At 38.3% G+C, this 27,338-nt stretch overlaps 1 long non-coding RNA gene across 1 annotated transcript in view; it reads left to right on the top strand.

The window, feature by feature from the left end:
* The window catches only part of LOC105508618, a 54,519-nt gene that overhangs the window by 21,261 nt on the left and 5,920 nt on the right, over nt 1-27,338 (top strand). Inside the window, exon 3 of the long non-coding RNA XR_001001302.1 lies at nt 7,415-7,513. This is a non-coding gene — a long non-coding RNA (uncharacterized LOC105508618). The remainder of the gene's footprint in view (nt 1-7,414; nt 7,514-27,338) is intronic.

Raw genomic sequence — 27,338 nt, 5'->3', positions numbered from 1 at the left:
AAAAAAAAATTATTGCAAGACCAATGGGAAGGGGAAAGAGACAATCAATATTCTGACATCCAGGTATACAAACAATTCTGCTTAAGTGATTTTAAATATCCAGAGCCAAATGGAGAATTAGAGACAGTATTAAACTATCACCGTTTATCTTCATAGGTTATTATTGCTTCTAAATCCTTAACATATTGTAAAACTAAATGCTCCATACTTTACTCACCTGTATAACACTTGTACGTATTCTATTTTAAACCTAATTGTTTAGTTATGTGCGTATGTATCTATGTCTTTCCCAGCAGATTGTAAGTTCCTGGAAAAGACAACTTTGAAATCTCTTTTGTATTCCCTCATCCTCTGACAGTTCTATCAATTTAACAGAAACTCACTACATTTTTGATGAATTAAATGCTCCTTAGTTGCCATTTAACACTGGCAAACAGGTGCTAAGATTCCATTTCTCAATAATTTTATTATATAGAATGCATACTAGGTAAGCTCATTCCAATAGTTTGTGACAAAATTTTATATAAAAGAAGGATTCTATTTCAGTTTATAAATAATTACAGGCTTTTTTGGTCTAACTTCAAAATTTAACTGATGTCTGAGTTTCTGAAACCAACAATTCCTTCATTTGTTTCATAGAAACAACTGCTCTAAATTGCAAACAACTGTCTAAAAACGTACCCACATTCACATGGTACGTTCACCTCATTCTTCAAATATTGGTTTCCTTAAGGAATCACTTTCTGGCACCCAACATTTGGTTTTGATGTCCTTCCGATGTGTTCGCAGAGCAACCTGGTTTGTATGACTCAACCTATGTGGTTCAGTCTTACTCTGATAGATACACAATACATGTTTGGTTGATTAATCAAGAAAAAGTCTGTGACATCCAACTACCTTCCCATCTGCAAGCTCTTATCGGGGAGACAGTCAACATAATAATGTCTGCCATGTGACTGATACAATAAATAAATAAATAAATAAATATTAATGCTGTTGATATTAGCAAAGTAGCATATATTATGCCAAGAGCATTCACACACATTATTTCGTTTCATCCTCAAGACTTCTTCTAAAGCCAGTGATCCTTCCTCTGCTCTTCTCCACTTCCATCTACAGGCTAAGGCAATGGAAATCGAAACTCAAAATGAGCTTTTTTTTTTTTTTTTTTCTGAAACTGAATTTAAGTCTGAAGGATTCTAGAAATATATATATATATAATTCACTTGTGTTCAATGTACTCTATTCATTGAGTCTAAGAATTCCTTGAGAGCCAGGGGAATTACTTATTTATGGTATTCTTTTCAGCCTCCCACTGTAATGCCCAGCAAGTGTTATGTGCCCATTAAAGGCCAATTGAATTTAAACAAGGAGAATCATTTCTTAAAATTCTCAACAGTGAGGCTACAAGTGCAAGAAAAATCTACTTTATTTTCTAGCCAAATCAAAGCTTTGCTTACTCAGATATTTCTTTTTTCAATTATTCTGCTTAACCAAGATTTTACTGAAGTAAAATAAGTCATTAAATAAAATCAGTTTCTCTTGCAAACTAACATTTTTCATTTTGCTTCACATATTCATTAGCAGCCTTAAAGTATGCTATTTTAAATATATTATTGATATAAACTTATATATTTAAAACTGAGTATATTACTATGTTTATCTTGCTATTTGCTGGACATCTTAACAAGTAAACTTGATTCATTTTCAAGCTTTGGAAAGAAAATGTTCCAGCTAAGGTTAAAATGAAACTTTGTGGATCTGCTTCTGAATATTCTCTATTTTCGGAGAGAAAAACTACTAAATTATTGACATCTCAGCTGGCTCCATAACTGATATATTTCAAACTGTGTGTTTACTTTAAAGTATTGCTTTACCTTGACAAATTTAATGCACTTTAAAAATCCCTCGAAAATGTAAGTTGACATCGAATAAGGAAAATGAAATATTTTTATCTGTTTCAAACAAATGAAGACATAAAAGATGCTGCCATTTTTTTCCCTGGTTTATCATGTAGTTGCTGTTATACAAAGAGGAATTAATTCATCATCAAACATCTGTACTTCAATGTCAACATGCGGTTCAGTAGCAAACAAGCAATTCCATGATTTACATGAAGAGCTAGCAGGTTTTAATTTTAGGTTGAATCAGTTTCTAGAATTTCTTCTAAAATTTGAGCCAATAATTCTGGGAAAATCATCTGTGATAAGTGATGAAGATAATATGTCGTTGTTGTTGTTTGTTTTGTTTGTTTGTTTGAAAGACATCCTGGGATTCCTGAGGAACATAAAACAGCTAGAGTCACTATCAAATCAGGCTGGGATTCTTTAGCTCTAATGCCAGTCCATATCACTGTTGAAGCATTCTCACCACAGGTTACTCTCCTGTTAAAGCGGCAATTTGAATATTTCCTCCAAACCTTTTGTTTTAATTATTAAATACAGTTGCCCAGAAAGACTTTTGTTGTTGCTGTCAGACTTTATATCAGGTAGGCTGTATTCTCTGCATTCCATAAAACATTTCAGTATCTCAACAATCAGCTACTTGGTTGCCTTTCAGTTTCTTAAGAAGGACAGTCACATGTCACAAGAGAACTCAGCCAGGTATAAACAGACAATGAATTCAAAGCTGTACCAACCCCTTCCACCATAGAATCGTGGACTTTAAGAAGTTTCAGGGACCGTCTAGCCCAATGTTTCATTTTACAGATGAAAAATTCTGAAGGTCACGTTAGCTCAAGACTTTTTTAAGATCATAGCGTCTACTAGCAGGTACATCTTCTGGCTCCTAGATTTGTTCGTCCTAAATCTCGTAGTCCTCAGATCTTCTCGTTGCCATTCTTGTATCCTCCTGTGAAGGACTAGCATCTTCCAGACTTCTTTTTCATATGGCTCCTGCTGGTTTAGGCCACTGGGAGGCACTGGTAGAGGACTGGAGGACTAGAAGAAGAAAGAAGCAAACAGTGCCTTAACAATATCTGTACATGGTAATGCCATAATACTGCATTTTTCATATATGAGTATGATTGGAAAATCAAGATTTAGTCTATTAATCACAGATGGAAAATTTCAATGTTTCAAGGGGCTGGTTAGGTCACATAAATGAATAACGCAGGCACAGTAGTCACCATGGAGAACACTCAGCCTATCTAGAGAAGATGGACTAACACACAGCTCCAGAAAACTACTGCCCTGCAAAAAGCTGGCCCATGCTGCTGACTTCTCTGAATATTTCATTGAAAGGAAACACCTAGAACTGCATGTGAAATTTTCTTTTTTTCTAAGTGATAGTAAGCATTTCAATTTTAAAACACAACTATATGGACCAAATGCAATTTAACTGTGAGTTAAATCTGGCAGGCAGTTTATGATTCTGGCTTTGGGACAACAGCACACCTCTAGGGAGGAAAAGTGTATTTAAATATTCCCCAAGAAGTGCAGGGTTAAAGCACTCACTGGAGTAGTTCCTTTCCCCCACTGCCCTGCATGTCGAATACGTGGTTATTTCAATCATTCTATCTTGCTAAAACATCTTAACATAGCTGCTTAAATATTGCACTTTACTTAGTGTGTTTAAACACAGACTAAGCATGATCATACAGAGTTTTGAGGAGTTAAAAGGGCAACATTTGATAAAGACCATCAAACTGAGTTGCCAAAAAACCAAACAAATCCTGTTGTAAGTACATGGCATACCTTCAGTTATTACCTACAAATAAACCCTGGTAATGAGGTTTGGGATTCCTCTCAGTTGCATGTTGATGATAGATTCTCTGTGGAACTGACTCCAACTCATTAAGCAAGCTTGTTCCTGCCACCATGGCTGTTAATTTGACAAGACACTTTCGCATTAAGTAGAACAAACATGTTTTCATCCAGTCAGCCATCCAGAACCGACATGGCTGTTACTCTAACAACTGGATATTGATTGGAATCACTCACCCCTTCTGACCCTCCACTGGGAGGTGGAGACCAGGCTCAAGCTGACTGAAGATTTGCCTCATTGGCACACATGGGTAGCATATTAAGGATAGCCACAAATTTTAAACCATTTAGCTCCTTGTCATGTTCATCCTTCAGGCACTGTCTGGTTCTCAGTTTCTTCAGTGGAGCAACAGGCTCCCAATAAATCATTGTTTATTAATTTTATAGATCTACACATCCATTTGTGAGAACGAATTTGTGCTGTTTTAGCATTTACAACTTCATAAATGCAAAACATCATAAGGCACACAAAGAAATTTTACAGGAAGTTCAAAAGATAAAAAATTAAAAATTTTTAAATTCTAAAAGGTAGGATGGAGTCTTCCCTCTCTTTTTAATCTATGTGATTGAGAGACATCCACTTAGTTTTTGAATGACCAATCCATTTAATCCAGATATAATCTTAAAAGGCTATAAATCAAGCTAACTGAAAAAAAATGATATTTACCTGATGTTAACTGTTTTTAATCTGGCTATTTTTAACCTGCTTATTAATATGGGTACCTAACATTTAGTAGAGCTTGCTTTTCACTCATTCATTTACCACAGATAAATTTTAACATGTGAAATTGCTGGGGTATCATTTACCTGTGTCTCTATGTCAATCTCAGCATGTGTTAGGCCCTGCTCTGTTCACTAAACTTCATATTCATGACAGCATCCCATGGTTGAAAAGGACCTTAAAGGACATTTAGTCAAATTGTTCACCAGACTCCCTTGCCTGCTCTGGAACAGTCTCAAGAATTGGGCATTTAATATTTGCTTGAACACCTCCAGTGTTGGTAAACTCATTAGACTCATAACCATCTGGAGAATTCTATTAAAATATTAGACATATATCCTCTGTTTTTTCTAGTATAGGTCAAATCCTTCTTCTGCAGGGAAGTGATTCAAATATCCAAAAATAGTAATGATATTCTCTTTCTGTCTTCTTCAAGAGATATGGTTTGAATTTATGTCCTCACCCAAGTCTCATGTCAAATTGTAATCCCCAGTGTTGGAGTTGGGGCCTGGTAGAAGGTGACTGGATCGTGGGGGCAGATTACCCCTCTAGTGTTGTAGAGTTCTCATGAGATCTGGTTGTTTATAAGTGTGTGGCACCTCCCTGCATCTCTCTTCTGCTCCGGCCATGTGAAGTGCCTGGCTCCTTCCCTGCCTTCCACCATGATTGTTAAGTTCCCTGAGACCTTCCCAGAAGCTGATGCTGCTATGCTTCCCTGTACAGCCTGCAGCACCATGAGCCAATTAAACCAATTTTCTTTATAAGTTACACAGTTTCAAGTATTTCTTTATAGCAATGTGAGAATGGACTGACTAATACACCCGGCTAAACACTTCAGTTCTTTGAACTATTTATCTTATAGCAGCAGTCTGCAAACTGTGATCTAAGAGCTGCATCCAGCCTTTCACCTGTTTTTGTAAATAAAGTTTTATTAGACCAGGTCCATTCAATTACATATTTTCTAAGCTGCTTTTAGACTACAATGGCAGAATTGACTAGTTGTGAGAGAGAGTGTACAGCCCCCAAATATTGAATAACCTGGCCCTTTAAAAAATAGTTTGTTGGCCACTGTCTTATACTGTGGTGTGCTAAGAACCCTCATCATCTGTATTCTGGATGTCTTTCAGTTTTTCACTACTGCTGTAAGACTGTGATCTGCAAAACTTGAGAAGCTTGTGTCACTTGTTCTGGATACATTTTCTGTTAATGTAGAAAAAAGTCCTTTGGCTTACAAAAATTCTCCATCCTAAAGCACAAAGAAATCCTCAGTTAAACCATTGAGATTAGCCTGATTTATAGCAGAAAATATAAAGTTTTGCTGTTTTTCTCCAAGTGTATTCTTATTTTACTGTTCCATCATTGCTTTAAAATATACTTTTGAGTACCTGCTATTGCAGAGCATTGTTCTAGACACTATATAAAATACTAAGACAGAATTCTTCCCAAAAGAGTTTGCATCTGGTTGTATGGAGGAAAGTATTTACAAAATACCTGATATATTTCGGGTTTTACAAGTCTCCCTTCACTGAATTATCAGCTGGATAAGGTCAGGCTGCTTTGTCTGCTTGGCTCTGTAACATCTCTCCAGTGCCTAGAATGGTGCTCAGCATGTGGTAAATTATCAGCAAATATTTGTGGGATGAGGGAAACGATTAGAAGAGGGAGACAAAATATAATCAAGTATTAAATTATGTGATAAAGACGATACAAACAACAGGAACTCTGGGAAGAAACAGATCAACATGGTCTGGACAGAGTGCTGAATGGAAACTTCATCATAGAATCTAACCTCTCCTTTAAAAATAGATATCTCTTTTACAATCTGCAGATTGTTATTTCTCATTCATATCAGAATCCTCTAGTTGGCTTATTAAAAGGAGAGATTCTTGATGCCTACAAGGACCTCCTGAATCAGAATCTGGCTGCCATGCCCAGAAATTATTCTTATGAATTCTAAAATTTGAAAACTGCCCCTCTCGACAGAAGGCGACAGAGTCTCTATGTGAATACCTCTAGTGATGAAGAACTGACACTCCCATGAGCTTCTGTATTTGTTAGCTTTAGTTGTTGAAAAATAATTTTTTACTGAGTTGCAATCTGCCTCCCATCATTTCTAATCATTGATCTCAGCTGCATTCATTAGAGTCACAAGAGACAAATTTATGTTTTCTCTTGCATACGACAACTCTTCAAATGTGGAGAGTTCTATTAAATGTCTTCTCCTAAATCAACATGACTTAGATGCTCTTATCTTTGTAGTTGTTGTTCACTAGCAGAACTTTCCAAGATGTATCAGTTACCCCAACATTCTGCTGAGGTGCCAGAGGAACCCGGCACTCAGAGCCAAGTAAGTGGTTTGGGAATCTGCAGATGAATCTCTTTTCCTTCTATACCAAATGAAACAGTCTGCCACAACCCATTCATCATTCACACCTGAAGCCAGAGTGTGTACTTCCCCCTCTAGCCCTTTATGTTCAGTCTCAGCAGACTCATTGGAAGGGGTTGAGAAGAGACATGTTCATAGATTGTGGATTCCCATCTCCACACCATTCTTAACACTCCTGTCAAGTTCCATATTTCCCAACATCCATCTTAAAATGTGTCTCCCAGAACAGACTAATGTAGAGGTCAAGGTCTAAGTCAGAGTTAGACTTCACCACTAATTAGCTGTGCAACATTGGGTGATTATTGTTTAAATTCTTTTACCCTCCATTTGCTTAATCTATAAAACAGAAATAATAGCACTGCCTCATATGGTTGTAAGAATTTAATGTGGTAAAGCAATCAACATAGTACCTGGTGGTATACAGTGAGTTTTCAATAAATGTCAGCCATAATTACTACCTTCTTGGTAGAATGAGACTATTACATCCCAGCAATCCTGTGAGTGTTATAATATTTTTATTTACATTTCTGTCTCTTTGTGCAGATGGTGAACACAGGCAGGGGCCACATCTGACTTATCTCTAGCTCCAGGTACTAAAGAGCCACTGGGGAGAGCTCAGTCACATAATCCAATACTACCTAAGTAAGTTTTCAACCTCTCCAGTATTTTGCATATTACCAACCTCCTACTTTGTGCTTCTAAACTAGGCCAACCTAATACATGCAACTCTGTAGGCAACTAATTTTAGAAAGCCACCATCACAACAGCCTCTTCTTCATAATTGTCTGAAATCCAGCTTCCCTGCCCCTGCCCTTGAGCCTATGCTGAGTCCATCTCCCTGTCTTACACCTGATCCCCTGGCTTGGTCACAAATTTTTACTTACATGCTCACTTATGGACATACGGACTAGATTTGAGCTTGCTCTCTGACTTGCCCATATTCTGACCCTTATGAGTAGCCACGCTGGTTTCCTGAGTTGCAAACTCCCAAGCTTAGAGCAGTACCCTGTGTTGGACGTCTGGCCAGCACTCCAGTCATGCCTGCCCTATCATCCCAGAGAAAAGCAGTCAGGGAGTAAGAAAGATGCCATAATACAGGGTTTGCTACACATCAGACTGATCTGGCTCACCATGTCATTTTAGTTTCAATTCTTTTGCTTTGCAGACAAAGGGTGAGAGCAACACATCATTAATATGTTATTGCATTATCAGTGATGAGGTGCTAATAAAGTTAGTTCAACAAGACATGGGTTACACATAGGTAGGTCCCAGAAAATTTTATCAGCATCAGCTCTGGAAGTCAGGATGATGATGATATTAGGTCTTAAAAGCAAACTGCAGGGGCTGAATCTGACCTCCTTTGTCTTTGTGGCGGTGGCTCAACACCCAATCAATCTTACAACAGCAGTGTGATGCTTTGCGCAAAAGAGGCTGGCACAATTCAGCTGAGTGGGCGGGTTGATGGAAAGTGACTCTGGCATTGCTGAGTTCAAAAGGAATTAAGGATTCATGAGAACGCTGCACAGGCAGGCAAGCATAGATCCCCAGATGAATGCTGAATGAGTCACAAGGGAGACCTGGCTGGGCTTCGAATCCCAAATAAGCAAGGAATTGCTTTTTGATGATGCCAAACTATAAATATCATCACCTCAGAAAACCAGGTTCTCCTCTTACAGTGTCAGGAATCAGAAAAGAGGACTACAAGACCAAATGTGTATGTTATTGACAAACATAATGCTTTACATAAAGAACACTGCCACTCTAAAACCAGTTGTGAAGCAATTTTGAATTTTTCTTAACATTTTAATTGTATTTTAATCAGAGTAAAAAATCATGGGTGGAATTCAAAAAATTTAATTTTTGGGGGCCACTTCACTGGCAATATAATTACAAGCATTTTCTCTGGTCCTAATCTGGGTTTGGTTATGAAATTGCTAATGTCGAAGTATCACATATCATAAAAATGAGTGTGTTTCAGGTTTGCCTGACACTTTTTCACTCCAACTCCTTACACTTTTTTTGAATTTCTTTCTTTTGACCATGGATGGAAAACAAAGAAACAAAAATTGTATTTTTTTGCCAAAATTTTCCAAAAAGCATTGAAAACAATGTGTCCAAAATCCTTGGGTTTTAAATACTTGTCTCTGTTGTGCTTGTCACGAGCAGCTCTTGTGGAATCCCTCACTACAGGACTTGATGAATTAGTGCAGACCTTGCTCACAACCAGGAAAGGTGTTAAGGGCTGTATCCTTGTGACTTATTCAATTCTGCAAGGGTCGATGGGCCTTATTTTCAGCAAAGCTGGGCCCACATAATTGTCACAATAGAGGAAGTCAATATCCTGCTTAATATCCAATATTGTTCTGTATTCATCAAATGCCTGGGATAGGTGATATGTGTCAACACTGGAGCTCTATGTGTAATTTTTTCAGTATATACAGAGCACATACGTACATAAACCTGATACAACACCATATTCTCACCATTGTGCTTTCAATATAATGTGTCAAACAATGAGAATTAAACAAGACCTAATTTAGGGGTTAATAAATTATGTATGTAGAGACCTGGATCAACATGGCTATACTCAACCGTAATGTTCAGCAAGCTGATTAAACCAAGGCAGGTCTGAGCTCTAGACTATGTGACCAGAATTCCATTAACAGGGTCCCTGCATCGTCTGGGAAGAGTTCATCTACTTTCCCTGCTCTCTTCCAATTTCTGACTGTTCTCTCTGTAGTTATTTGTCAATTAAAAGGAAGGAGACAGTGCTGCTGCTACACTGTGTTCCTATCTTCACTAACATCTACTAAGAAAATTCCAGCACCTTGCCTGACAAATGCAAATAAATATTGTATCATTTTGATTAATCACAGTAATATACACAGACCACTCAACTTTTTTAAAAAAAGAATCACTGGCTTTTCAGAACTTTCTGGGAGTTTTTATTGTTTTCCTTCATTTTACAGTAATGTAAAGGAGAATCATGCTACAAAAATCTAATACTTATCTTTTCCTTGAATGTAATTTATACCATCTAAACTCCTCTTTGATACTTTAAAATTACTCTGTTGGCTCCTCACCTGGGATTTTTATAATATAAATAAAATGTTCTCTGCATTAAGACTTAGGTATATAAATAAATACATTTATACATTCCTTTCTCTGAAAAGAATTACAGATCGGAATGTACAATTCATGATATATTTTTATTCTTACAATCTTCTCTCACAACATGCCTATACATTGTACATTAAAACCAGGTTTGGGTCCTGCTAAACTTCATCTGTGCCTGTCACATATATTAATGTAAAAATCTTATTATTTTCCTCATAATAGAAGCACTTGAAAATTTGCTTAGAATCTCCAGAAGCAAATAACAGAAAAATTGGTATCTAAGAAAGCTGGGGGAGTATCAGAATAGCATTAAAGGCCTTTTTGAGTTTTAACAAAAAATAACTGAAAGAAAGGAAGGAAGGAAGGAAGGAAGGAAGGAAGAGAAAGGAAGAAAGAAAGAAGAGAAGAGAAGAGAATGAGAAAGAGAGAAAGAGAGAGAGACCCTCCTTCAGCAAGGTGTTTAGAGGTTCAAACTCTAAGATACCATTCACCATGCGCCATCTGGCCTCAGCCCATCTTCCCAGTCCTCCCTCTCCTCCTTACCCCTTCCACTAGCCTTCCTCTCCTGTCCTATTGGCTACTGTTTAGTCCCTGAATATATGCACTATCATACCACTATGACTTTGCCCATGCTGCTCGCTATCTTTCCACCTCCTCACTCCTCCTCTACCTATTGGGGTCCACTTATTTTCTGAGACTTAATTCAAATCTCACCTTTTCTGTGAAATCGTCCTCAAGTACACCTTGTTCCACATCTCCTACTCACCCAACTGAAAAGAATGTCAGCCCCTGGTGCAGTAAGTACAGTTTGTCTGTGTCCTTCAGCCTCTAGTACAGGAACTGGCATAAGCAGTGGATTATGAACAAATTAACCAATTGCCAATGAACAAACCTTACTTCAGTCTCTATGACCTTTCTGTTTTGAACCACATTTTGCATTTTATTATTTTTGTTTTTTAACTTTTATTTTAGGTTCAGGGGTACATGTGCAGGTTTGTTATATACATAAACTTGTGTAAAAGGGGTTAATTTACAAACTATTTCATCACCCAGGTACTAAGCCTAGTACTGAATAGCTATTTTTTCTGTTCTTCTCCCTCCTCTTACCCTCCACCCTCAAGTAGGCCCCAATGTATATTGTTCCTTTTTCTGAGTCCATGAGTTCTCATCACTAAACTCCCACTTATAAGTAAGAACATGTGATATTTGGTTTTCTGTTCCTGCATTAGGTTTCTAAGGATAATGGACTCCAGCTCCATTTATATTCCCACGGAAGGTGAGATCTTGCCATATAGTATTCCATGGTATATATGTCCCACATTTTCTTTATCCAGTCTGTCATTGATGAACATTTTGGTTGATTCCATGTCTTTGCCATTGTGAATAGTGATGCAATGAACATTTGCATGCATGTGTCTTTATGGTAGAATGATTTATATTCCTCTGGGTATACCCACAGTAAAGGAATTGCTGGGTTGAATGGTAGTTCTGTTTTTAGCTCTTTGAGGAATCACCACACTGCTTTCCATTATGGTTGAACTAATTTACATTCCCACCGATGGTGTATAATTGTTCCCTTTTCTCTACAAGGTCACCAGCATCTGTTATTTTTTTCCTTCCCTAATTTTTCAGTGAACTCTGCTGCTTATTGGTGTTTCAAGTGTACTTGTCAAGCCCTGAATTTCTTCCTGTTGATATAATATTCACATTATCACCAATATTAGGCCCTCTACAATTTCTTTTGGAGGTTTCTGACATGTCTTAAGACTACAGAACACCATACTGAGTAAGAGTTAAGAAACTGACAGTCTGGACCTTAATATTTTACTTACTTACTCCAAGGCCTAAGACAACCACTATTTATTTCTGGGTCTCTGAATACTCACTTGTAAAATTAGGAGGATACACCGAGTGTCTAAGGTCCTTAGCAATGAGAGAAAAATCTGTGACTGGTAAGGTTTTCAAGAGTAGTGCCTCCGGTAGGAATAATTTCAGCTTGATGAAGATTTAATTTATTCATGTATTCATCCAACAAATATTCATTAAATACCTATTTCATGTCAAGCATTTTTTCTAAGATCTGGAAATACAGCAATAAGCAAAATGTAAATGTAAATACCATCTATGTAGCTTACATTCTGATAGAAGTAGAGAAAATAAATTATAACTCATCTATGTATGTGAATGTGTGAATGAATATTTATTCTATCTTCCTATAAAATCAAGCAGTTTTAAATGCTGTAGCAGGAAAAAGTTTAAGAGAAGTTTAATGTGGAGAGAGAGAGAATATTGTTCAGGGCAAAGGCAGAAAGATAGATGGACCTATGATTTCATTCAGTATATCCAGTGAGAGAGAGAAAGAGAATGTGTGTGTGTGTGTGTGTCCCAGGCAGATGGGACACTAAGTGCAAAGGGCCTGTGGGGTCAGAGTACGACCACTTGCTCAAAGAAGATAAAGAGGTTAAATTGCAACAGAATTAGAGAGTGAATGAGAAATGAAGTTAAAGAGACTGAGGTAGAAGAAATAGGTCACTAGGGCCCTGTGGGCCATTGTAAATGCTTGACTTTGAGTGCTGAGAGACTGTTGGAGGAATTAAAACAAAGGAGTGACAAACTCAGATTCAACCCCTTGGAAAGATCACTGTAGCTGTTGACTTGAAAATAGACAAGATATGGTCAGTGAAGAAGGTAAAGATAATTAAGAGGTTATTATAATAATCTACATATAAAACTACAGATAACTTGGACTTGGAAAGAAACCATGGAAATGGTGAGAGGCTGTTGGATTCCACTCATATTTTGAAGACAGAGCTGACAGAATTTCCATAGATTATTTATGTGCAGTGTAAGGCACAAAAGGAGTTAAACATTGCAGTATTTGTGGGCTCAAAAGGGTAAGGAGACAGTTGGCACTCAGTGAAATAGGGAAGAGTGCAGGAGGAGCAGGGAAGGAATTCAGGAGGTTAGTTTGGGACAAGATAAGTTTGCAGTGCCCCTCAAATATCCAAGTGGATATTTCAAGTAGGCTGCTGGGTAAGAGTCTGGAATTCAGGAACAAGTTCTTTGCTAGAGATACAAATTTTAAAATGATTAGGACAGAGATGGCTTTACGAGATCTCAGAATGGATGATATTACTCAGGGAGTGACTACGGATAGAGAAGAGAATAAATGCCTAAATAAATCCCAGGACACTCTGAAAATAAGAGATTAAGATGATGAGGAGAAATGGGAAGGAGTGATGAGTGAGGTAGCAAGGGAGCGAAGCCAACATGTCCCCAAAGCCAAGTGAAAAGTGTTTCAGGAAGCAGATGGTATACTATGACCAATGCAACTGAGAAGTAAAATGTGGTAAAACTTGAGCCAACTCTCAATTCCCATTGAATTACTGAGAGTCTTTCTAACTGTGGTCGTTGTAGATCCTGAGCAGATATACATGGCAGCCTGGGCCAGATATAAAGAGCCAACAGATCCTTGCCTCAAGGCCTCTTAAATTAGCATCAGGTAGGGGACGAGATAATAGCCAGCATATAAGCATTCCTCTCCACCATCATCACCATGACCACTACAACATACACACACACAAACTTGTCATATGTAATTCTAAATGCAAAAAGCAAGTGAACTTTGTAACAACAAAGTGTAACTTTGGTGTGAGTTATAGCACATCAAATGTTTGATGAATTACAAAGTACAACTTTGTAGCACTAATTGTTAATGTTGCTATTATGTTATTACTATTAACTGCTTTTTTGACTGAGTAGCAACTATCTGGCATTATTTTAATCATTTTACATATATAATTTTGTTAAAACCTCATGATGACTTCTGAGATTATTATTAATATCACTCTGATTTTCAGATGAGAGTATGAAGCCTTAGAGAGAGGAAGTGGCTTGTCTAAGGTCACATGGCAAGTAACTGGCAGATTCTGTTTCAAAACCAAAAGTCTGCTTCTAGGTCTCTCAGCCAAGAAATAAGAATGGGAATGTTCAGTTCTCCTAAATGCCCTGTTCTTTGGATAATACATGTATTTTCAGCTGTCTATTACCAAGTTTTCTTCTTTGTGATTCCCAATAGGGATGGGTAATCTGGAACTAACTCCAGAAGTTTCCTGATGTTTAAAATACAGGCAATAGCTAGCTTTGCCATCCTTTCTTAGACAGTTAGTCTTTGCTGAAACAAAGTATTTCATGGTTAGACTGACCCATGAGTGGCCAAGAGGCATCTGAGTGGTAGCCTTCCATTCCCTCAAGACTGTAAAGCTGACCCAAATAAAGTTACTAGCTATCATTTCTAGAATTACATGACCATGTTTCCTAGCCTCCGAGTTTACTTTTAAGAAATAATACTCCAGAGGTTAGATACCAGACCTCTAGTGACTGGGAAGCAGCTGGAACTTTACTATTATCAAGTATTGACTTGGTAAGATATGATGGAATCCTTCTTTTTTAAGTGATTAGTGGTTGAGATGCCTACTTTGAACATAAACAACAATCCATACAGCAGAAATGCCAAGCCATTTGTTAGAGAGGGAAAGGAATCACTCAAATCCCTTAGTAGACAGAAAGAACTTTGAAATGTCTACACTATTTAAAAACTGATTTAGAGCACCTTTCCTCCCAAAAGAGACATATTTATAAGTTCAGACTATCAGTTTACCCCTTTGTATGCTAAAAATATATATATTCTTGGAAAATCTTATTTCATGAAGAATATAGTGAAATGACACTAAACTCCATGTTTGATGCCTGCCAAAATGCTGTTCTTGGACTGTTTTCATTATTCTTTATGCTCTTCCATTTCCTATGACAACCTTGTTCAGGTAAACCCTTGAAGTATTAGAGAAGAGAAAGAACAACTGACTCATTCTCAGCAAGGCAAGTATGGCCTGAAATTGAATTTCCTAACAATGTGATAGGCTGTACTGAGTCATCCATATGCTCATCTGGTCTCCTCTATTCTTCATCAAGACCTTCCACATACCATTGGAAAAAGTCTCACTGGGATCAAGCCTGTGATGTCTAGCTGTAATTGTGTGTGTGTGTGTGTGTGTGTGTGTGTGTGTGTGTGTGTGTGTGCATACACAGGGACATGCAGAACCATTGGCCTTTACTAGGAACAAGATTACGAGTCCTACTTCATTAACAGAACAGTCTAACTATGAGAGAGTTGCCTGATGCAATTTGAATCTGGGCTCTGATCCCATCTTTCCTTCCTCAGAGGCATAAGGTAACCAGAACATCAGATTTGAAGTCAGATACAACCAGGTCCAAATCCTCATTCTGTGGTCTTATTCCTGTAGCATCTTAGAAACTGATTTACATTCTCTGAGCTTTGGGGCTCTCATTTGATCAAGGGGAATAAGTAGACTCGTGGCATGTGAAGTGTACTTATATATAGCAGGTGAACACATGTTCACCCCTTTATTTTGGACATCGGTGAAACTTGAGCAGTAGTATCTTTTGTCAGTTTCTTTAAAATTATCATCCTGCTCTAGAAAGTAAAGTTATCAAGCTGTTCTTTATACAGTGAGAGCATTTAACTCATAGCTAGTTCTAAATTTAGAAATCACCTCAAAATCCGGTCAAAGCACTTACACAAAAGGATTTGTCCAGCTTTAACCAACTGGAGCTTTATGGAACTCGAATTAAAAGATGGGTGTGCTCAGGTGCCTCAAAACAACTACTGAGAGTGAAGGAATAATAATAATGACTAACAAATCTTAAGTGCTTATTACATTAATCATCATCTGCTGCTGTATAACAAACAATGCCCAAACATAAAGCAGCAAATACATATTAACTCTCACAGTTTTTGAGGGTTATGAGCCCAGAAGTGGCAAGCTGGATAGTTCTAGCTCCGGGTTTCTCATGAGGTTGCCGTCAAGATGATGACAGTTTAGTCATGTGAAATCTGTAGGGTCTGCTTATAAACTCGTTCACATGGTTGTTGGCAGGATTCAGTTCATTGCTGGTTATTTACTGAAGACCTTAGTTCCTCACCACATGTGCTTCTCAATTCAGCAGCTAAGTGCCCTAGTTACATACAGTTGGTTTCTCCCTGGAGCAAATGACCCAAGAGAGCAACCAGGACACAGGAAATGACTAGCACAGGAAATGACATATCATGAAAACTTCCATAGCCTATTCATTGGAAGTAAATCACTAAGTGTAGCAGCTGTCAATGGAATGCGAACTAAGCTCCACTTTGAAATTCACCACACCTATTATATGCTCTGAAGCCATTCCAAGCATGTGATGTAAATTATTTCTATTTAGTTTGTACCATAATTCCATGAGGTTAGAAATTATCATATTCCCCATTTTGTAGATTAGATACACGAAGCTTAGAAAGTTTGATATTCACTCCAAGATGCAATAGTGCTGGGCTCCTAAACCAACCAGTCTGAATCTAGAGATAAAACATTTTGAATAATCAAAAAAAATATTTACTTCAGTAAAAAGTTTAATATTTGTCTTTGAAATTGATAATGTATATCTAGAGTATTCAGCAAGCTTTAGTAAACAGCATTTTTGATTAAGCAGAATATATCATTTTCTGACAATGTCAAGTAATTAAATATTTACTGTTTATGAATTATGATGTATTGTGACAGTTAAATCTGAGTCTACAACATGTTTCTATGTGGCTTATACTTCATTCTCAAACATCTATCCCAGAAGACTATTATTTAACATATAAACAGTAGTGAAGAAATTTAGCCACATATTCAGATACAGAAGTTAAAAGTTCTAAGAGATTCTAATGGATTCTGGTATAAAATTATCTTAGTATCTTTTCACTCCCTTTTTTTAATGCTCACAGATTTATTTCCAATTATCTCATAAACCTGAGGGGGGAAAAGAGCCCCAGTGAGAAATAACTTACACGGACATTTAAGAGCTGCTTTTCTGCCAGCAATTACTTGAGTTAAATTTACCAGGAGACAAAATTGCAGTTGTTGAGACAGTCAAAGCAGACGGGGGAAGAGCCAATGATCCAGATGAAGGCTTCAGTAACGGGCAAGAAAAATGTCAGAAAGATGTTAATAGGATATGTAGAAGAAATGGGAGGGGAGAGAGAGGGAAGGGAAGGGAGTAAAGAATGGAAGGGCAGAAAGGAAGGAAAGAGGACAATGAACAAATGAATGAATGTATAAAAGAATGGATGAAGGGAGAAACTGGGGCCTGCTATGATCTGATTTGTCCCCCAAAATTCATGTGATAAAATGTAATGGCCAATGTGATAGCATTAAGAGGAGAGGCCTTTAAGAGATGATTAAGTCATGAGGGGGAAGCCCTCATGGATGGAACTAGGTTCCTTACAAAAGCCTAGAGAGAGTGGGTTCAGCTTTTTTTTTTTTTTTTTTTTGCCATGTAAGGACACAGTGTTTAATCTCCAGAAGATGCAGCAAAAAAGTAACATCTTAAAAGCAGAGAAACTTGACTCTATTAGAATCTCAAGGTGCTGGCACTTTGATTATAGACTTCCCCATCTCCAGAAGTGTAAGAAATAAATTTCTGTTGTTTATATATTACCCCATGTCAGGTATTTTGTTACAGCAGAAATAATGAATGAAAGGAAGGCCTGAAAGTAAAAGAAGGGAAATAATGGTGTAGGCAAAATGCCCTGCAGTGTCATGGAGAACAAACAAGTTTTGTGCAAAAGCTTTCAATGGGCCTCCATTGTCTAGAGCAAGTATGAATGAGCAAACTACTGCCTACTGCCTGCTGCCTGCTGCCTGTCCCCAAGAGGGTTAACAGCTGAAGGGTGACAGCCAGAGCTTGACAACAGCCTGGGGAATAAGTTATTTATTTCTGAAGTGGGGACTTGTAACTGCCCAATAGGTTCTTCCTGCCTGCTGCACAAGTAAAGACCACAGTAAATAAAGAGTTTAACTGACATGAGGCTGGCCACAGCACGTGGGAGATGGAGTTATTACTCAAATCAATCTCTCCGAAAATTTGGGGACGAAGTTGTTAAGTACACTTTGGTGGGTAGGGGGTTGGAAAGTGGGGAGTGCTAATTGGTCATATCAAAGATGAAATCATAGGGAGTGGAAGCTATCCTCCCGCACCGAGTCAGTTCCTAGGTGGTGGCAAGAACAGAAGAACCTGTTTATTGATTTGGTTGGTGCCAGCTGATCCACTAAGTGCAGGGTGTGCAAAATATCTCAAGCACTGATCTTAGGTTTTAAAATAGTGATGCTACCCTGAGGAACAATTTGAGGAAGCTCAGAGTCTTGCAGCCTTCAGCTCCATGACTCCTAAACCATAATTTCTAATCTTGTAGCTATTCTGTTAGTCCTATACAGGCAGTCTAGTCCCCAGGCAGGCAGGGGGTTTGTTGTGGCAAAGGGCAGTTACTATCTTTGTTTCAAAGTTAAACTATGAACTAAGTTCCTTGCAAAGTCAGTTTGGCCTATATGCAGGAATGAATGAGGATAGCTTGGAGGTCAGAAGGAAGATGGAGTCAGTTAGGTCAGATCTCTTTCACTGCAATAATTTTCTCAGTTATATTTTTTTGCAATGAGAGTTTCAATCCTGAGGTCACAGCATAGACTCCTCCCCCATCCAATTATCCTTTTCTGCTTTAGACAGTACCATTTTTATGCTGCTTTATCAATAAAGGGAAATATTTTAATTCAGAGAAGATACAAGACTCAAATCTCAGTTGTTTATCTGAAAGCTGAAGATAATACATGATTCATCAAAACTCGTATAATGAATATTCAATGAGATAAAACAAGTAAAGTATTTACCACAGCATCGATGTCAGCTGCAATTATTATTATTACTACCTATATTGCAGGCTTTTGAAATACATTTGTCTAGAAAATGCTCCAAAGTTAAAAATAAATATATAGCTCACAAGATATCCAAATGCTGGGTTTACAGCTATTAACATCTTTAAGCCCGCTCAATAAATGGCACGTCTGTAATATCCCCAGGATTTGAACAAATTAAAAAAATAAGGCCAAGGAGTGACAGGTGCTTGCCCATATATCTAATTTTGACAGATAAAAGCTGAGGAGGGCCAGTTGATGTGTGTATCTGGGAATTAGGCAGACTTACCAATCTAATCTCAGCCTCAGGGAACTAGGATAAGCCCCCCCTTCCTGTCCCTCACAGGTGAAGAGCCTAGCCTTGGAGGAGCAGAGCAGGAAGATTATTTCAAAAACTAGATGAAAGTAGAAGAGCTGAGCACGCCTATACCCTGTTCACTCTTTTCAAATGTACTAAGCAGATAAGTCACTCCTCCTCCTTCTCTAGATTGAAGTAACCCAACATGCAAGAAAAATATCAGAAAGATGTTAATAGAATAAATAGAGGAAGTGGGAGGGGAGAGGGAAAGACGGGAATAAAGAAAGAATGGGAAGGAATGAGGGAGGGAAGGAGGACAATGAACAAATGAATTAATGTATTAAAAGAATGGATGAAGGAAGAAATGGGGGCCTGCTATAGCCTAATGTGTCCCCCAAGAGATAGACTAAGGTCTGCAGATCACTGAGTTAGTTCCCTTCATATGGAAGAAAACAACTAGCATGCTAGGTTAAGTGTTCCCCAAAACAGATTTTCATAGAGAAATTCTGAATGTTCCCACCCCTGGGTCAGGCCTCAACTAGCCAGAGTATTGGACCTTGGAACAAAGACACCAAAGGGAAATTCAAAAGTTCTTAAATTCTCTAGATTTAATACAGTGTGTACTCTATAACATTTTTTTTTTAATTTTAGTAATGTACTTTCATTTTTTGCAACATACTTTTATTGGAGAGATCATTACCAGTTTTAAAGCCCGAGGAATCACTTTATTTAAAAAAATCTAAAATGTATAACCAAGGAAGTAATTGCATTAACAATTACCACAATCAGGGAGAGCCCTAAACTAGTAATGCAAATATTTGATTTTCTATCCCAGTTCCACCACTTCCTAGCTAAATATCCTTGACTAGTAATTTAAACTCTAAATCTGTTATCACATCTTTAAAATGCAGAGGATACCAGGGTGCATAAGATTTTTCACATGCTTCTGAACAGATCACTAAAGGATATATGAGAAAGCACTTTAAAGGTGTTGCAAATGTAAATATGGCATCTTCAAGAATGCCAAATGTATTTTAATATAACAGAAATTTTTAAAAAATCTGGTATACTGGAACATAGACCAAGAAAAAGCATCAGTGTTTTAGCAGTATGCAACAACAAAACACAAAGAGAAAAGGAAAAAAAAAAGATTCCATTTTCTCCCACTCATAAATCCATTAATTTTTCATGATGGGCTCAGCCTTGGAGAGATTTTACATAGAAGAGGAGTTTTTCATTATGTTGTTCAAGGACCAAATATTTGGGAATCAACAAACAGCCAAACAATTGGATATTTCACATAAATGTAAAACCACTGTATTTATCCTTTTTTTAAAAAAAAGTCAGACTGAATCTACCACGAGCTTCTTTTTTCAAATGCTTTTCATTCAAAAATGAAACAAAAGACATGCTGCTGCTAAGAGCTTCAAGGTCTAGAATGCCTATGTGCTCCTTATTATAATTCCTTTCTTGAAAATAGGCATCTTGTGTCCCAGAAGGACAAGCCTTGTGTTCACTCAGCTCTAGGAATTGATTAATGTCTCGGGATGTGATGTATATTTAAGCCAAACTCGCGGCCTATTAGCAATTCACAAACCATGACTTGCACAGTGCTGTGCTCAAATCTATTTTGCATTACAAAATGTTTATAAATCAGCCTCTATTCCCAGAATGTTATATAAACACGTCAACAAATCACATGTGTATTAAGGGGAGAGAGGTAGAAGGTTGGGAATTTATCATAGCCTCAGGCTGTTCTGGGACAAATTAAATACTGCCCTGGCCACCGAGGTCCCCACTAGGCAGTCGTTCAGAATGAACTGTAGATAAATTGAACTTCTCTTATTGGAGACAAGCCAGCAGCTCACCCAAACATGAAAAATTGTATCCCCACACTAAAAAAATTAAACCATGCTAAACACAAGCTTTTCATTTCTGCAAGACTGCAGTTTTCCTATTTCTTTAGAAAATGAAGATATTTTATGGCTCAAAAATAAAAGTCACAAGAAGTAGGTGAATAACAGGGAGAAAGGATGGTGAGGACATTACCTATTTGTATTCCCAGCACCTGAGACATTTTTGTGGGGAGATCTGGGAAGGGGGCTTCAGATTAATTAAATATATATAGTCAACTATATATATACACACACACACACATACATACACACACACACACACACATATATGTAATCACATAGTTTAAATGTAGAGGATGCCAGTTTGCCTAATACATATATATTACGTTTCTAGCAGGTGAATCATTTTTCCTCTTATATTTGGAAACTTAAAATCATTTCCTCTTATATTTCCTCTTATATTTGGAAACTTAACTTAAAATCATTTTCCTCTTATATTTGGAAATTTAACAGGCAACAGAAAGTGGATAGAAGAGAGGCCCCTAAGCAAAGGCTCACAAATTGTCCCTGAACCCACCCAAGAGATAATTGCATAGATTCTGGTCTTCAATGGGATTTAGTCTCACACAACCCTCATTTTTCTCTGTTAATCTAAAAGTATGCAATTGGACATAAAACATAAGTGGTTTCTGTGCAGTGACTGGTGTGAAGATATGCTTTGATATGAACCAGCTCTCCTAAAAGTTCTTTCAGTCAGTTCAAAGGTTCATCTGATATAACACTTTAGCTTATAAAATAAGGTGTGTTCTTTTATGTTACACATATTTTACCACAAGTTTTCAAAATAAGAAAAACTGGTTTCTCCTGGAGAAGCACACACACTAACTTACAAAGGGGGAAATGTTTTGTGTAATTGGATCATAAAATTGCAGACTTTCAGAGCTGGAAGGGCTGGAAACTCATCTGCTGCAGTTTTCCAGAATGTAATTCTACAAGCTAGTTATAGCTTTTACAATAATAAAGAGTTCCACAGTTGCAGTCATTAGTCCTGTTCATCGCCATCCAATTTTTCTGTCCTCTAGGCTCTTCTTATCTTTCTCCCTCTTAGTAGACCACAGTCATGTGACTAGTTCTGACCAATGAGTTGTGTGTGGAAATGAGATGCATCATATTTGGGAGGTAACCTTTAAAGACTGGTTTGAGACTCCCCTAAACTTCTTTTCTTACTAGCAAAATGACCTGCAAGTTTCATTATGGTGTCTACTCCACCAGCTGGTATCCCTAAGTAGCTATGAAAAAAGAGCTCTTCTCCATGGTAGTTAAACTATGTTAGACATATAATGGGTAGGGGGAAACGTTCTTATTTTAATCTGACGAGATTTTCATGTGTTTTTTTTTATTTCAGCATAGCCTAGTCTATACTGACTTATACAATGATCAGTTAAGTTTGAAGAATACAGATTTACACAAGTTTCTTTACTATGTAAATCCATAAGGCTTCAAAATGCTAATAGGAACCATAGGTCTTCAAGAGAGGAATGTATTAGGAAACATTTATCACACCTGTTTGACTATGAGAATTTTTGCTTTGCTTTATTTTAGTATTTGTGTGTTGTGCAGAGCACGTGTTAGGATGTCAATGATCACAGTGTTCCACAGAGCAATTAGGGAAATCACTTTTGGTCCAGTTTCAGCACTTTACAAAATAATTTAACAAAGTTCTAAGGAATGAAGGTCTTTTCCAAGACCATCCTCAGTGAGGTAATCAGTGAGTGACAGACATGGGAGCTGATGCCTCTTGGTCATGCCCTGCACCTAGTAGAGTAACTTTACAACTATACCAGGTGTTTGCTAATGATCACTTCTTTTTTTTTTTTGTTTAGATTGAGTTTTGCTCTTATTGCCCAGGCTGGAGTGCAATGGCGTGATCTCAGCTCACTGCAAACTCTGTTTCCAGGTTCAAGCGATTCTCCTGCCTCAGCCTCCCAAGTAGCTGGGATTACATGCACCACCACACCCAGCAAATTTTTTGTATTTCGTAGAGATGGGGTTTCTCCATGTTGGTCAGGCTGAACTCCTGACCTCAGGTGATCCACCCGCCTCTGCCCCGCAAAGTTCTGGGATTACAGGCATGTGCCACCACGTCCGGCCAATGATCAAACTTTTTACAGAAGTCTTCAAAGAGCCACATCAGTGAAAAACATTCATAACACCTTACCACCCAAATTAACATCAACTCAAAGTTATATTTTGCCCACAGAGAATTAATATGAAGAAATACCTATAAGAAAACCTCAAAAATTTCATATCAAAGACAAAAGCCAGAGATTACAGAGTTAACATATTTTTGGAGCTGAGGGGGAAAAGTCTCTCAGCTAGATCTTCTGAACCAGAGCTCCACAACTTCTTGCAAAAGATCATTTCCCCTGCTAAAAACCTGGCAATAAGAACCTCCTTTTTTATGGCGGGGGTCGGGGGGGAATATTTGACCAAAAATGCGATTTCAGCCAGAAACAAGGGGAAAAATTTCTGATTCACTGAACTTGTTAAGCCACTGAAGACACTGCTTTCCTTTGAAATAACTTATTTTGACTGATGCTACAGGCACTGGTAGAATTTCCTTCCCTTCATAAAATCACTGTAGTTGCAATGATAGCTCTGAAGTTGTGGGAGTAAAGATCTGCTAAAACATCATTTGGATTTAATCACAATACCAGAGGAAAAGAATAAAAGCTGTTTTTTTTTTTTTTTTCCCCAACAACAACAACAAACTGCTGGATGGATATTGCCAGAAATTAATTGATCAAGAAAAGCTCCTAGAAATCTTTTTTTTTTTTTCCAAAAGAGTACCTTTTGTGGCAGCTTCAAACTTGATCTCTGAGCTCCAGCGAAGCACAAATTACTGTGTGGCATTTTATCTCACAGATTAGAGCAGGTCCTAAATAGCATGCTGTGCCTTTATTAAAATGCTGTCCCCAATGCAGGTTTTTTTTTTTGTTTTTTTTTTTTTAGCCTCTTTGAAATTTCTCATATTGCATTGGGTTCTTCACCCAAGGGAAATGACATTTTTAGTTAAAAAGTAATAAAGTATAATTAAAACATAAATAATTTAAAAAGATTTTGAAACAAGCCTGAAAATGGGCATGTGAATAAATTTGCACCATGTCCCAGGAAGTATATTGGTTGACATATTTGGGAAGGATGAATTCCAAGTACTGCCTGAGGGGTCCAGACATAATGGCTAATACCCCAGGTTCTCCAAGTACTCTCTTGAGGTTTCCAGACAAACTGCTTTTTTAGTCACAGAGCCTCTACAGAAGGCCTGCTGCTGCATTACCTCATGGAGAAGAGAGAGTCCCACCACTTCTAGTCAGCTGCAGAAGCACTCTCTCTGCCTCAGCAAACACAAATAACTGCAGTATCTAGCCAGAGAGGTCCTTCCCACAAAACAGGAGGTGAAATTAGGATAAACAGGACTTGGGGAAATAATTGATTTTACAGAATATGGCTGCTGTAATAAATGGTTTCCTTGGAAAATACAGACGGAAGCCACAACTAGAATATGGACAGAAGCAGTAGACCTGAACCTGGAAGCCTACAAACCCTTTTTCTGTTATCATTCATTCACATATCCACCTCCTCTCCTCTCCCCGCAATAGGATACACACAAAAGGGCTACTTGTCAAATAGCAACAATTATGCAATAACTAAGCATCGTTGCCTGCCTTCCACATTAAAATGTGATTTTAAAATAAAATCGAATTGGAGGCCCTTTTCTTGCTCCTGAGTTGTGTCCAAGCCTTGCACAGAGGTTCATTTCAAAGCTCATTTTGCCTTCCTTTTTTTCCTTGTGACCCAGTTCTTTCATTTTCTCTTTGTCTCTGAGTTGATAAATGTATTCTCAGGAAAATATCCTGGATTTAACAGTTATTCTTTCCAGACCTGTGGCTTCTCAAGAGATAATTAGTCCACAATAATAGGGAATAATGAATCTCTAATGGTGAGCTTTTTAGATTCACTGCTAGTGACTGATAGGGAGAGAAGGTAGACCTATCTACTAACCTAGTCATGAGTATTAGGTATTCACCAGTTTGATTCAGCCTCTCACTCACTCACTCATTTATTTAACAAACATGTTATGAACTCCAGTAAGCCAATCACTGCACTCATTACTGATACAGAGAATCTTTAAAAGAAACAGATCCTGATGTAAAGAACTTTAGAGTGGAGAGACAGATATCTAAACAAATATCTATAACACAAAGCAAAAAGACACAAGACATATGATAGAGGTAGTAGCAACATACTATAAAAGACAGAGTGAAGAAATAATTCTGATTAGGATGATTCAGGCCTCATTAGAACCTTGAAGTAGGAGTAGCAGCTTCATACATGGAGTAGGAGGGTAGTGCAGATGCACAGAACTGAGAAAACAGCATAAATGATGAACAAGAAGCCTAAACATAGTCTGGTCAAAGCACAAAAGGTCAGATCATGGGAGTCACTGTGTGCTGTGCTAAGTACTTTGTGAAAGTCTATTAGTAACTATATTAGTTTCCCACTCATGCTGCAACAAATTACTACAAACTGGTTGACTACAAGCAACAGGAATTTTTCTTCTGCTGTTCAGAAGACCACAATTCCAAAAGCAAGGTGTTGGCAGGGCCATATCTCTGAAGGTTATATAAAAGCATTCTTTTTTTCCTCTTTCTAGATGGCAATTCCTAGCATTCCTTGGCTTGTAGTTGAATTGCTCAAATTCCTGTCTTCTTCTTCACATGGCTATCTTCCTTCTGCTACTGTCTCTGTATATCTGTTTTCTCTTATCAGGACACCGGTCATTGGATTGGGGCTTACCTTATTTCAGTATGGATTCATCTTAACTAATTCCAACTGCAAAGACCCAATTTACAAATAAGATCACATTCTCAGTTCTGAGGTTCCAAGTGGTCATAAGTTTTAGGGAAACACTAATTAACTCAATAGAGTAATCAATGTCCTTTACCATATTTGAGGCCAGTGGTGGAATAACCTAACTGTTACAACTTCAATCAGGCAAATTTTGTGTCTAATGTCTCTAATAAAATTTCTCGGTAAAGACAAGTAGGAATAGGAACAGCTCCAGCCTCCAGCTCCCAGTGTGAGCGACACAGAAGACAGGTGATTTCTGCATTTTCAACTGAGGTACCAGGTTCATCTCACCGGGGCATGTCGGACAGTTGGTGCTGGTCCGTGGGTGCAGCCCGACCAGCGAGAGCTGAAGCAGGGTGAGGCATTGCCTCACCTGGGATGTGCAAGGGGGAAGGGAATTCCTTTTCCTAGCCAAAGGAAATTGAGACAACACCTGGAAAATCGGGTAACTCCCACCCTAATACTGAGCTTTACCAAGGGTCTTAGCAAATGGCACACCAGGAGATTATATACCACACCTGGCACAGAGGGTCCCACGCCCACGGAGACTCCCTCATTGCTAGCACAGCAGTCTGAGATCTAACTGCAAGGTGGCAGCGAGGCTGGGGGAGGGGCGTCCGCCATTGCTGAGGCTTAAGTAGGTAAAAAAAAGCCGCCTGGAAGTTCGAATTGGGTGGAGCCCACCACAGCTTAAGGAGGCCAGCCTGCCTCTGTAGACTCCTCCTCTGGGGACAGGGCATAGCTAAACAAAAAGCAGCGGAAACCTCAGCAGAGGTAATTGCCCCTGTCTGACAGTTTCGAAGAGAGCAGTGGATCTCCCAGCACAGAGGTTGAGATCTGAGAACGGACAGACTGCCTGCTCAAGTGGGTCCCTGACCCCTGAGTAGCCTAACTGGGAGACATCCCCCACTAGGTGCAGACCAACACTTCACACCTCACACGGCGGGGTACACCCATGAGACGAAGCTTCCAGAGCAAGAATCAGACAGCAACACTCGCTGTTCAGCAAAATTCTACCTTCTGCAGCCTCCGCTGCTGATACCCAGGCAAACAGGGTCTGGAGTGAACCTCAAGCAAATTCCAACAGACTGACAGCTGAGGGTCCTGACTGTTAGAAGGAAAACAAACAAACAGAAAGGACACCCACACTAAAACCCCATCAGTATGTCACCATCATCAAAGACCAAAGGTAGATAAAACCATAAAGATGGGGAAAAAGCAGTGCAGAAAAGCTGGAAATTCAAAAAATCAGAGCGCATCTCCCCCTCCAAAGGAATGCAGTTCATCGCCAGCAATGGAACAAAGCTGGACGGAGAATGACTTTGACGAGTTGAGAGAGGAAGGCTTCAGTTGATCAAACTTCTCAGAGCTAAAGGAGGAACTACATAACCAGCGCAAAGAAACTAAAAACCTTGAAAAAAGAATGGATGAATGGATAACTAGAATAATCAATGCAGAGAAGATCTTAAAAGAACTGATAGAGATGAAAACCATAACAC

This window comes from Colobus angolensis, unplaced genomic scaffold (assembly GCF_000951035.1).
Source record: "Colobus angolensis palliatus isolate OR3802 unplaced genomic scaffold, Cang.pa_1.0 Scaffold164, whole genome shotgun sequence".
NCBI lineage: Eukaryota > Metazoa > Chordata > Mammalia > Primates > Cercopithecidae > Colobus > Colobus angolensis.
This window is presented reverse-complemented; position numbering and strand designations above follow the sequence as displayed.